This window comes from Salvelinus namaycush, chromosome 19, assembly GCF_016432855.1.
Source record: "Salvelinus namaycush isolate Seneca chromosome 19, SaNama_1.0, whole genome shotgun sequence".
Lineage (NCBI taxonomy): Eukaryota > Metazoa > Chordata > Actinopteri > Salmoniformes > Salmonidae > Salvelinus > Salvelinus namaycush.
This window is the reverse complement of record NC_052325.1, coordinates 3,060,076-3,073,061: the sequence shown is the minus strand read 5'-3', so window position 1 is coordinate 3,073,061 and position 12,986 is coordinate 3,060,076. Positions and strand designations below refer to the sequence as shown.

General features: G+C 50.4%; 1 pseudogene; it reads right to left on the bottom strand.

Moving 5' to 3' along the window:
* Positions 1 to 702: 702 nt before the first annotated feature.
* LOC120064522 overlaps positions 703 to 12,986 on the bottom strand; it is a 14,500-nt pseudogene continuing 2,216 nt past the window's right edge.

Sequence of the window (12,986 nt, the reverse complement as noted above, 5' to 3'; positions counted from 1 at the left end):
TACCGGGTAGATGGCAGACAGTATGGCATCATGTGGGTGAGTGGTTTGCTGATGTCAACGTGCATATGTGTATTTCCAGTCATGTGAAATCCATAGATTAGGGCCGAACTGATTTCCTTATATGACCTGTAACTCAGTAGATTAGGGCCTAACTGATTTCCTTATATGACCTGTAACTCAGTAGATTAGGGCCTAACTGATTTCCTTATATGAACTGTAACTCAGTAAAATCTTTGAATTGAAATGTTGCGCTTCTAATTTAGTTCAGTATAACATCAACTGTGGTGTACCACAAGGCTGTCTATTCTCCCCCTTTTTATTTTGATGGTTCAACCGTTATCAAATGATATTGGGAATAACGCAGGGTTAGGAGGGTTATGGGTTATGGGTTACGGGGGTTATGGGTTACGAGGGTTATGGGTTACGGGGGTTATGGGTTATGGGGGTTATGGGTTACGGAGGTTATGGGTTACGAGGGTTATGGGTTACGGGGTTTATGGGTTACGAGGGTTATGGGTTACGGGGGTTATGGGTTACGGGGGCTATGGGTTACGGAGGTTATGGGTTACTAGGGTTATGGGTTACGGGGGTTATGGGTTACGGGGGTTATGGGTTACGGGGGTTATGGGTTACGGGGGTTATGGGTTACGAGGGTTATGGGTTATGAGGGTTATGGGTTACGGGGGTTGTGGGTTACGAGGGTTATGGGTTACGGGGGCTATGGGTTACGAGGGGGTTATGGGTTACGGGGGTTATGGGTTACGGGGGTTATGGGTTACGAGGGTTATGGGTTACGAGGGTTATGGGTTACGGGGGTTATGGGTTACGGGGGGTATGGGTTACGGGGGTTATGGGTTACAAGGGTTATGGGTTACGGGGGTTATGGGTTACGAGGGTTATGGGTTACGAGGGTTATGGGTTACGGGGGTTATGGGTTACGGGGTTATGGGTTACGAGGGTTATGGGTTACGGGGGTTATGGGTTACGAGGGTTATGGGTTACGGGGGTTATGGGTTACGGGGGTTATGGGTTACGAGGGGGTTATGGTTTACGAGAGGGTTATGGGTTATGGGTTACGGGGGTTATGGGTTACGAGGGTTATGGGAGAAAAGCTTCTTATTTATCATATCATGTCTCTAATTGTCAACAATTCATTCTTCAAGCATTCTTACCAGTTTGTCCTGTCCAGCACGATGTCAATGATCTCCTTGCCGATGGTGTAGTGACCGCGGGCGTAGTTGTTGGCAGCATCCTCCTTGACTGAGATGAGCTGCTCAGGGTGGAACAGCTGGCGATAGGTACCTGTCCTCACCTCATCTGGAGAAAGAGAAAACAGTATTTTTCTACATGGAGAGAAGACCAGATACCAGTGGATGATGTTGTGTACACATTTAGAAATGGAATGCACTGGAACATCTGAGATTTGCTTTAGTAGGTGCGTCGTAAATGTTGAAATGTTTTTCAAAAGGATAAAAGTTTCTGTAAAAAGACAAACAACTTACCGATAACGGTGGGTTCCAGGTCGACGAAGATGTGGCACGTACTTCCCAGTGCCCGTGGCGCTGAAGAAGGTGGTGAAAGAGTCGTCGAGGTTACCTGTGGGCTTGTCACTGGGCATCTGTCCGTCTGGCTGGATCCCATGCTCCAGGCAGTACAGCTCCCAACAGGCGTTACCCATCTGGACTCCAGCCTGGCCCACGTGAACAGAGATACACTCACGCTGTTGAGAGAGACGGGGAGAGAAGGAGAAGAGACAATGTGAATGAAATAGACAGTGATAACACCTGACCACATGGAGGATAACACAGTGTGGTCTAAGAGGTCCAAGAATTCAGATGTGTATCGTCTGTGTGACACCATGTGTGTAAATTATTATGATACACTGAGGGTACAAAACATTAAGAACACCTGCTCTTTCCATGACATAGACTGACCAGGTAAATCCAGGTTAAAGCTATGATCCCTTATTGATGTCACTTGTTAAATCCACTTCAATCAGTGTAGATGAATGGGAAGAGACATGTTGAAGAAGTATTTTTAAGCCTTGAGACAATTGAGACATGGATTGTGTATGTGTGCCATTCAGAGGGTGAATGGGCAAGACAAAATATTTTAAATGCCTTTGAACGGGGTATGGTAGTAGGTGCCAGGCGCACCGGTTTGTGTCAAGAACTACATCGCTGTCGGGTTTGTCACGCTCAACAGTTTCGCATGTGTATCAAGAATGGTCCACCACCAAAAGGACATCCAGCCAACTTGACACAACTGTGGGAAGCGTCAACATGGGTTAGCAGGAACGCTTTCGACACCGTGTAGAGTCCTCCGAACGGAGGCTGTTCTGAGGGCAAAAGGGCGTGCAACTCAATAGTAGGAAGGTGTTCCTAATGTTTTGTACACTCAGTGTAATTTACATGGTGTGTAACCATAACCGAGCACAGTGTCCGTTATAAATATATAAACGTATAAAAAAAAAATCCATGAAGAGTCTGTTATATTCTCTTTTCAGCTTTTCCCCATTTTTATTGCTTCTCTGTTCATGTAGTTTGTGCAAATGCTTTTGGTGCATGTGTCGTAACGTAGAACCTCCAAGCAGAGTGAGGTTCAACCAGCCTTGACCCTCCCTGTTCACTGTCAGAACAGACAGTAGGCTACAGGAAGGTTCAACCAGCCCCTCCCTATTCACTGTCAGAACAGACAGTAGGCTACAGGAAGGTTCAACCAGCCCCTCCCTGTTCACTCTCAGAACAGACCGTAGGCTACAGGAAGGTTCAACCAGCCCCTCCCTATTCACTCTCAGAACAGACAGTAGGCTACAGGAAGGTTCAACCAGCCCCTCCCTATTCACTGTCAGAACAGACCGTAGGATACAGGAAGGTTCAACCAGCCCCTCCCTATTCACTGTCAGAACAGACAGTAGGCTACAGGAAGGTTCAACCAGCCCCTCCCTATTCACTGTCAGAACAGACCGTAGGCTACAGGAAGGTTCAACCAGCCCCTCCCTATTCACTGTCAGAACAGACCGTAGGCTACAGGAAGGTTCAACCAGCCCCTCCCTATTCACTCTCAGAACAGACCGTAGGCTACAGGAAGGTTCAACCAGCCCCTCACTATTCACTGTCAGAACAGACCGTAGGATACAGGAAGGTTCAACCAGCCCCTCCCTATTCACTGTCAGAACAGACAGTAGGATACAGGAAGGTTCAACCAGCCCCTCCCTATTCACTGTCAGAACAGACAGTAGGCTACATGAAGGTTCAACCAGCCCCTCCCTATTCACTGTCAGAACAGACAGTAAAATACAGGAAGGTTCAACCAGCCCCTCCCTATTCACTGTCAGAACAGACCGTAGGATACAGGAAGGTTCAACCAGCCCCTCCCTATTCACTGTCAGAACAGACAGTATGATACAGGAAGGTTCAACCAGCCCCTCCCTATTCTCTCTCAGAACAGACAGTAGGATACAGGAAGGTTCAACCAGCCCCTCCCTATTCACTGTCAGAACAGACAGTAGGATACAGGAAGGTTCAACCAGCCCCTCCCTATTCACTGTCAGAACAGACCGTAGGCTACAGGAAGGTTCAACCAGCCCCTCCCTATTCACTGTCAGAACAGACAGTAGGATACAGGAAGGTTCAACCAGCCCCTCCCTATTCACTGTCAGAACAGACCGTAGGCTACAGGAAGGTTCAACCAGCCCCTCCCTATTCACTGTCAGAACAGACAGTAGGATACAGGAAGGTTCAACCAGCCCCTCCCTATTCACTGTCAGAACAGACCGTAGGCTACAGGAAGGTTCAACCAGCCCCTCCCTGTTCACTCTCAGAACAGACCGTAGGCTACAGGAAGGTTCAACCAGCCCCTCCCTATTCACTGTCAGAACAGACCGTAGGCTACAGGAAGGTTCAACCAGCCCCTCCCTATTCACTGTCAGAACAGACAGTAGACTACATGAAGTTTCAACCATTCCCTCCCTGTTCACTGTCAGAACAGACAGTAGGATACAGGAAGGTTCAACCAGCCCCTCCCTATTCACTGTCAGAACAGACAGTAGGCTACAGGAAGGTTCAACCAGCCTTGCCCCTTCCTATTCACTGTCAGAACAGACCGTAAGATGCAGGAAGGTTCAACCAGCTCCTCCCTATTCACTGTCAGAACAGACAGTAGGATACAGGAAGGTTCAACCAGCCCCTCCCTATTCACTGTCAGAACAGACAGTAGGCTACAGGAAGGTTCAACCAGCCCCTCCCTATTCACTGTCAGAACAGACCGTAGGATACAGGAAGGTTCAACCAGCCTTGCCCCTCCCTATTCACTGTCAGAACAGACCGTAGGATACAGGAAGGTTCAACCAGCCCCTCCCTATTCACTGTCAGAACAGACCATAGGATGCAGGAAGGTTCAACCAGCCCCTCCCTATTCACTGTCAGAACAGACCGTAGGATACAGGAAGGTTCAACCAGCCCCTCCCTATTCACTGTCAGAACAGACAGTAGGCTACAGGAAGGTTCAACCAGCCCCTCCCTATTCACTGTCAGAACAGACAGTAGGCTACAGGAAGGTTCAACCAGCCCCTCCCTGTTCACTCTCAGAACAGACCGTAGGCTACAGGAAGGTTCAACCAGCCCCTCCCTATTCACTCTCAGAACAGACAGTAGGCTACAGGAAGGTTCAACCAGCCCCTCCCTATTCACTGTCAGAACAGACCGTAGGATACAGGAAGGTTCAACCAGCCCCTCCCTATTCACTGTCAGAACAGACAGTAGGCTACAGGAAGGTTCAACCAGCCCCTCCCTATTCACTGTCAGAACAGACCGTAGGCTACAGGAAGGTTCAACCAGCCCCTCCCTATTCACTGTCAGAACAGACCGTAGGCTACAGGAAGGTTCAACCAGCCCCTCCCTATTCACTCTCAGAACAGACCGTAGGCTACAGGAAGGTTCAACCAGCCCCTCACTATTCACTGTCAGAACAGACCGTAGGATACAGGAAGGTTCAACCAGCCCCTCCCTATTCACTGTCAGAACAGACAGTAGGATACAGGAAGGTTCAACCAGCCCCTCCCTATTCACTGTCAGAACAGACAGTAGGCTACATGAAGGTTCAACCAGCCCCTCCCTATTCACTGTCAGAACAGACAGTAAAATACAGGAAGGTTCAACCAGCCCCTCCCTATTCACTGTCAGAACAGACCGTAGGATACAGGAAGGTTCAACCAGCCCCTCCCTATTCACTGTCAGAACAGACAGTATGATACAGGAAGGTTCAACCAGCCCCTCCCTATTCTCTCTCAGAACAGACAGTAGGATACAGGAAGGTTCAACCAGCCCCTCCCTATTCACTGTCAGAACAGACAGTAGGATACAGGAAGGTTCAACCAGCCCCTCCCTATTCACTGTCAGAACAGACCGTAGGCTACAGGAAGGTTCAACCAGCCCCTCCCTGTTCACTCTCAGAACAGACCGTAGGCTACAGGAAGGTTCAACCAGCCCCTCCCTATTCACTGTCAGAACAGACAGTAGACTACATGAAGTTTCAACCATTCCCTCCCTGTTCACTGTCAGAACAGACAGTAGGATACAGGAAGGTTCAACCAGCCCCTCCCTATTCACTGTCAGAACAGACAGTAGGCTACAGGAAGGTTCAACCAGCCTTGCCCCTTCCTATTCACTGTCAGAACAGACCGTAAGATGCAGGAAGGTTCAACCAGCTCCTCCCTATTCACTGTCAGAACAGACAGTAGGATACAGGAAGGTTCAACCAGCCCCTCCCTATTCACTGTCAGAACAGACAGTAGGCTACAGGAAGGTTCAACCAGCCCCTCCCTATTCACTGTCAGAACAGACCGTAGGATACAGGAAGGTTCAACCAGCCTTGCCCCTCCCTATTCACTGTCAGAACAGACCGTAGGATACAGGAAGGTTCAACCAGCCCCTCCCTATTCACTGTCAGAACAGACCATAGGATGCAGGAAGGTTCAACCAGCCCCTCCCTATTCACTGTCAGAACAGACCATAGGATGCAGGAAGGTTCAACCAGCCCCTCCCTATTCACTGTCAGAACAGACAGTAGGATACAGGAAGGTTCAACCAGCCCCTCCCTATTCACTGTCAGAACAGACAGTAGGCTACAGGAAGGTTCAACCAGCCCCTCCCTATTCACTGTCAGAACAGACAGTAAAATACAGGAAGGTTCAACCAGCCCCTCCCTATTCACTGTCAGAACAGACCGTAGGATACAGGAAGGTTCAACCAGCCCCTCCCTATTCACTGTCAGAACAGACAGTATGATACAGGAAGGTTCAACCAGCCCCTCCCTATTCTCTCTCAGAACAGACAGTAGGATACAGGAAGGTTCAACCAGCCCCTCCCTATTCACTGTCAGAACAGACAGTAGGATACAGGAAGGTTCAACCAGCCCCTCCCTATTCACTGTCAGAACAGACCGTAGGCTACAGGAAGGTTCAACCAGCCCCTCCCTGTTCACTCTCAGAACAGACCGTAGGCTACAGGAAGGTTCAACCAGCCCCTCCCTATTCACTGTCAGAACAGACAGTAGACTACATGAAGTTTCAACCATTCCCTCCCTGTTCACTGTCAGAACAGACAGTAGGATACAGGAAGGTTCAACCAGCCCCTCCCTATTCACTGTCAGAACAGACAGTAGGCTACAGGAAGGTTCAACCAGCCTTGCCCCTTCCTATTCACTGTCAGAACAGACCGTAAGATGCAGGAAGGTTCAACCAGCTCCTCCCTATTCACTGTCAGAACAGACAGTAGGATACAGGAAGGTTCAACCAGCCCCTCCCTATTCACTGTCAGAACAGACAGTAGGCTACAGGAAGGTTCAACCAGCCCCTCCCTATTCACTGTCAGAACAGACCGTAGGATACAGGAAGGTTCAACCAGCCTTGCCCCTCCCTATTCACTGTCAGAACAGACCGTAGGATACAGGAAGGTTCAACCAGCCCCTCCCTATTCACTGTCAGAACAGACCATAGGATGCAGGAAGGTTCAACCAGCCCCTCCCTATTCACTGTCAGAACAGACCATAGGATGCAGGAAGGTTCAACCAGCCCCTCCCTATTCACTGTCAGAACAGACAGTAGGATACAGGAAGGTTCAACCAGCCCCTCCCTATTCACTGTCAGAACAGACAGTAGGCTACAGGAAGGTTCAACCAGCCCCTCCCTATTCACTGTCAGAACAGACCGTAGGCTACATGAAGGTTCAACCAGCCCCTCCCTATTCACTGTCAGAACAGACAGTAGGATACAGGAAGGTTCAACCAGCCCCTCCCTATTCACTGTCAGAACAGACCGTAGGCTACATGAAGGTTCAACCAGCCCCTCCCTATTCACTGTCAGAACAGACAGTAGGATACAGGAAGGTTCAACCAGCCCCTCCCTGTTCACTGTCAGAACAGACAGTAGGATACAGGAAGGTTCAACCAGCCCCTCCCTATTCACTGTCAGAACAGACCGTAGGATACAGGAAGGTTCAACCAGCCCCTCCCTATTCACTGTCAGAACAGACCGTAGGCTACAGGAAGGTTCAACCAGCCCCTCCCTATTCACTGTCAGAACAGACCGTAGGCTACAGGAAGGTTCAACCAGCCCCTCCCTATTCACTGTCAGAACAGACCGTAGGATACAGGAAGGTTCAACCAGCCCCTCCCTATTCACTGTCAGAACAGACAGTAGGCTACAGGAAGGTTCAACCAGCCCCTCCCTATTCACTGTCAGAACAGACAGTAGGATACAGGAAGGTTCAACCAGACCCTCCCTATTCACTGTCAGAACAGACAGTAGGATACAGGAAGGTTCAACCAGCCCCTCCCTATTCACTGTCAGAACAGACCGTAGGCTACAGGAAGGTTCAACCAGCCCCTCCCTGTTCACTCTCAGAACAGACCGTAGGATACATGAAGGTTCAACCAGCCCCTCCCTATTCACTGTCAGAACAGACCGTAGGATACAGGAAGGTTCAACCAGCCCCTCCCTATTCACTGTCAGAACAGACAGTAGGATACATGAAGGGTCAACCAGCCCCTCCCTATTCACTCTCAGAACAGACCGTAGGCTACAGGAAGGTTCAACCAGCCCCTCCCTATTCACTCTCAGAACAGACAGTAGGCTACAGGAAGGTTCAACCAGCCCCTCCCTATTCACTGTCAGAACAGACAGTAGGCTACAGGAAGGTTCAACCAGCCCCTCCCTATTCACTCTCAGAACAGACGGTAGGATACAGGAAGGTTCAACCAGCCTTGCCCCTCCCTATTCACTGTCAGAACAGACAGTAGACTACATGAAGGTTCAACCAGCCCCTCCCTATTCACTGTCAGAACAGACCGTAGGCTACAGGAAGGTTCAACCAGCCCCTCCCTATTCACTGTCAGAACAGACAGTAGACTACATGAAGGTTCAACCAGCCCCTCCCTATTCACTGTCAGAACAGACCGTAGGCTACAGGAAGGTTCAACCATCCCCTCCCTATTCACTGTCAGAACAGACAGTAGGCTACAGGAAGGTTCAACCAGCCCCTCCCTATTCACTGTCAGAACAGACCGTAGGATACAGGAAGGTTCAACCAGCCTTGCCCCTCCCTATTCACTGTCAGAACAGACCGTAGGATACAGGAAGGTTCAACCAGCCCCTCCCTATTCACTGTCAGAACAGACCATAGGATGCAGGAAGGTTCAACCAGCCCCTCCCTATTCACTGTCAGAACAGACCGTAGGATACAGGAAGGTTCAACCAGCCCCTCCCTATTCACTGTCAGAACAGACAGTAGGCTACAGGAAGGTTCAACCAGCCCCTCCCTATTCACTGTCAGAACAGACAGTAGGCTACAGGAAGGTTCAACCAGCCCCTCCCTGTTCACTCTCAGAACAGACCGTAGGCTACAGGAAGGTTCAACCAGCCCCTCCCTATTCACTCTCAGAACAGACAGTAGGCTACAGGAAGGTTCAACCAGCCCCTCCCTATTCACTGTCAGAACAGACCGTAGGATACAGGAAGGTTCAACCAGCCCCTCCCTATTCACTGTCAGAACAGACAGTAGGCTACAGGAAGGTTCAACCAGCCCCTCCCTATTCACTGTCAGAACAGACCGTAGGCTACAGGAAGGTTCAACCAGCCCCTCCCTATTCACTGTCAGAACAGACCGTAGGCTACAGGAAGGTTCAACCAGCCCCTCCCTATTCACTCTCAGAACAGACCGTAGGCTACAGGAAGGTTCAACCAGCCCCTCACTATTCACTGTCAGAACAGACCGTAGGATACAGGAAGGTTCAACCAGCCCCTCCCTATTCACTGTCAGAACAGACAGTAGGATACAGGAAGGTTCAACCAGCCCCTCCCTATTCACTGTCAGAACAGACCATAGGATGCAGGAAGGTTCAACCAGCCCCTCCCTATTCACTGTCAGAACAGACCATAGGATGCAGGAAGGTTCAACCAGCCCCTCCCTATTCACTGTCAGAACAGACAGTAGGATACAGGAAGGTTCAACCAGCCCCTCCCTATTCACTGTCAGAACAGACAGTAGGCTACAGGAAGGTTCAACCAGCCCCTCCCTATTCACTGTCAGAACAGACCGTAGGCTACATGAAGGTTCAACCAGCCCCTCCCTATTCACTGTCAGAACAGACAGTAGGATACAGGAAGGTTCAACCAGCCCCTCCCTATTCACTGTCAGAACAGACCGTAGGCTACATGAAGGTTCAACCAGCCCCTCCCTATTCACTGTCAGAACAGACAGTAGGATACAGGAAGGTTCAACCAGCCCCTCCCTGTTCACTGTCAGAACAGACAGTAGGATACAGGAAGGTTCAACCAGCCCCTCCCTATTCACTGTCAGAACAGACCGTAGGATACAGGAAGGTTCAACCAGCCCCTCCCTATTCACTGTCAGAACAGACCGTAGGCTACAGGAAGGTTCAACCAGCCCCTCCCTATTCACTGTCAGAACAGACCGTAGGCTACAGGAAGGTTCAACCAGCCCCTCCCTATTCACTGTCAGAACAGACCGTAGGATACAGGAAGGTTCAACCAGCCCCTCCCTATTCACTGTCAGAACAGACAGTAGGCTACAGGAAGGTTCAACCAGCCCCTCCCTATTCACTGTCAGAACAGACAGTAGGATACAGGAAGGTTCAACCAGACCCTCCCTATTCACTGTCAGAACAGACAGTAGGATACAGGAAGGTTCAACCAGCCCCTCCCTATTCACTGTCAGAACAGACCGTAGGCTACAGGAAGGTTCAACCAGCCCCTCCCTGTTCACTCTCAGAACAGACCGTAGGATACATGAAGGTTCAACCAGCCCCTCCCTATTCACTGTCAGAACAGACCGTAGGATACAGGAAGGTTCAACCAGCCCCTCCCTATTCACTGTCAGAACAGACAGTAGGATACATGAAGGGTCAACCAGCCCCTCCCTATTCACTCTCAGAACAGACCGTAGGCTACAGGAAGGTTCAACCAGCCCCTCCCTATTCACTCTCAGAACAGACAGTAGGCTACAGGAAGGTTCAACCAGCCCCTCCCTATTCACTGTCAGAACAGACAGTAGGCTACAGGAAGGTTCAACCAGCCCCTCCCTATTCACTCTCAGAACAGACGGTAGGATACAGGAAGGTTCAACCAGCCTTGCCCCTCCCTATTCACTGTCAGAACAGACAGTAGACTACATGAAGGTTCAACCAGCCCCTCCCTATTCACTGTCAGAACAGACCGTAGGCTACAGGAAGGTTCAACCAGCCCCTCCCTATTCACTGTCAGAACAGACAGTAGACTACATGAAGGTTCAACCAGCCCCTCCCTATTCACTGTCAGAACAGACCGTAGGCTACAGGAAGGTTCAACCATCCCCTCCCTATTCACTGTCAGAACAGACAGTAGGCTACAGGAAGGTTCAACCAGCCCCTCCCTATTCACTGTCAGAACAGACCGTAGGATACAGGAAGGTTCAACCAGCCTTGCCCCTCCCTATTCACTGTCAGAACAGACCGTAGGATACAGGAAGGTTCAACCAGCCCCTCCCTATTCACTGTCAGAACAGACCATAGGATGCAGGAAGGTTCAACCAGCCCCTCCCTATTCACTGTCAGAACAGACCGTAGGATACAGGAAGGTTCAACCAGCCCCTCCCTATTCACTGTCAGAACAGACAGTAGGCTACAGGAAGGTTCAACCAGCCCCTCCCTATTCACTGTCAGAACAGACAGTAGGCTACAGGAAGGTTCAACCAGCCCCTCCCTGTTCACTCTCAGAACAGACCGTAGGCTACAGGAAGGTTCAACCAGCCCCTCCCTATTCACTCTCAGAACAGACAGTAGGCTACAGGAAGGTTCAACCAGCCCCTCCCTATTCACTGTCAGAACAGACCGTAGGATACAGGAAGGTTCAACCAGCCCCTCCCTATTCACTGTCAGAACAGACAGTAGGCTACAGGAAGGTTCAACCAGCCCCTCCCTATTCACTGTCAGAACAGACCGTAGGCTACAGGAAGGTTCAACCAGCCCCTCCCTATTCACTGTCAGAACAGACCGTAGGCTACAGGAAGGTTCAACCAGCCCCTCCCTATTCACTCTCAGAACAGACCGTAGGCTACAGGAAGGTTCAACCAGCCCCTCACTATTCACTGTCAGAACAGACCGTAGGATACAGGAAGGTTCAACCAGCCCCTCCCTATTCACTGTCAGAACAGACAGTAGGATACAGGAAGGTTCAACCAGCCCCTCCCTATTCACTGTCAGAACAGACAGTAGGCTACATGAAGGTTCAACCAGCCCCTCCCTATTCACTGTCAGAACAGACAGTAAAATACAGGAAGGTTCAACCAGCCCCTCCCTATTCACTGTCAGAACAGACCGTAGGATACAGGAAGGTTCAACCAGCCCCTCCCTATTCACTGTCAGAACAGACAGTATGATACAGGAAGGTTCAACCAGCCCCTCCCTATTCTCTCTCAGAACAGACAGTAGGATACAGGAAGGTTCAACCAGCCCCTCCCTATTCACTGTCAGAACAGACAGTAGGATACAGGAAGGTTCAACCAGCCCCTCCCTATTCACTGTCAGAACAGACCGTAGGCTACAGGAAGGTTCAACCAGCCCCTCCCTGTTCACTCTCAGAACAGACCGTAGGCTACAGGAAGGTTCAACCAGCCCCTCCCTATTCACTGTCAGAACAGACAGTAGACTACATGAAGTTTCAACCATTCCCTCCCTGTTCACTGTCAGAACAGACAGTAGGATACAGGAAGGTTCAACCAGCCCCTCCCTATTCACTGTCAGAACAGACAGTAGGCTACAGGAAGGTTCAACCAGCCTTGCCCCTTCCTATTCACTGTCAGAACAGACCGTAAGATGCAGGAAGGTTCAACCAGCTCCTCCCTATTCACTGTCAGAACAGACAGTAGGATACAGGAAGGTTCAACCAGCCCCTCCCTATTCACTGTCAGAACAGACAGTAGGCTACAGGAAGGTTCAACCAGCCCCTCCCTATTCACTGTCAGAACAGACCGTAGGATACAGGAAGGTTCAACCAGCCTTGCCCCTCCCTATTCACTGTCAGAACAGACCGTAGGATACAGGAAGGTTCAACCAGCCCCTCCCTATTCACTGTCAGAACAGACCATAGGATGCAGGAAGGTTCAACCAGCCCCTCCCTATTCACTGTCAGAACAGACCATAGGATGCAGGAAGGTTCAACCAGCCCCTCCCTATTCACTGTCAGAAAACAGACAGTAGGATACAGGAAGGTTCCAACCAGCCCCCTCCCTATTCACTGTCAGAACAGACAGTAGGCTACAGGAAGGTTCAACCACCCCCTCCCTATTCACTGTCAGAACAGACCGTAGGCTACATGAAGGTTCAACCAGCCCCTCCCTATTCACTGTCAGAACAGACAGTAGGATACAGGAAGGTTCAACCAGCCCCTCCCTATTCACTGTCAGAACAGACCGTAGGCTACATGAAGGTTC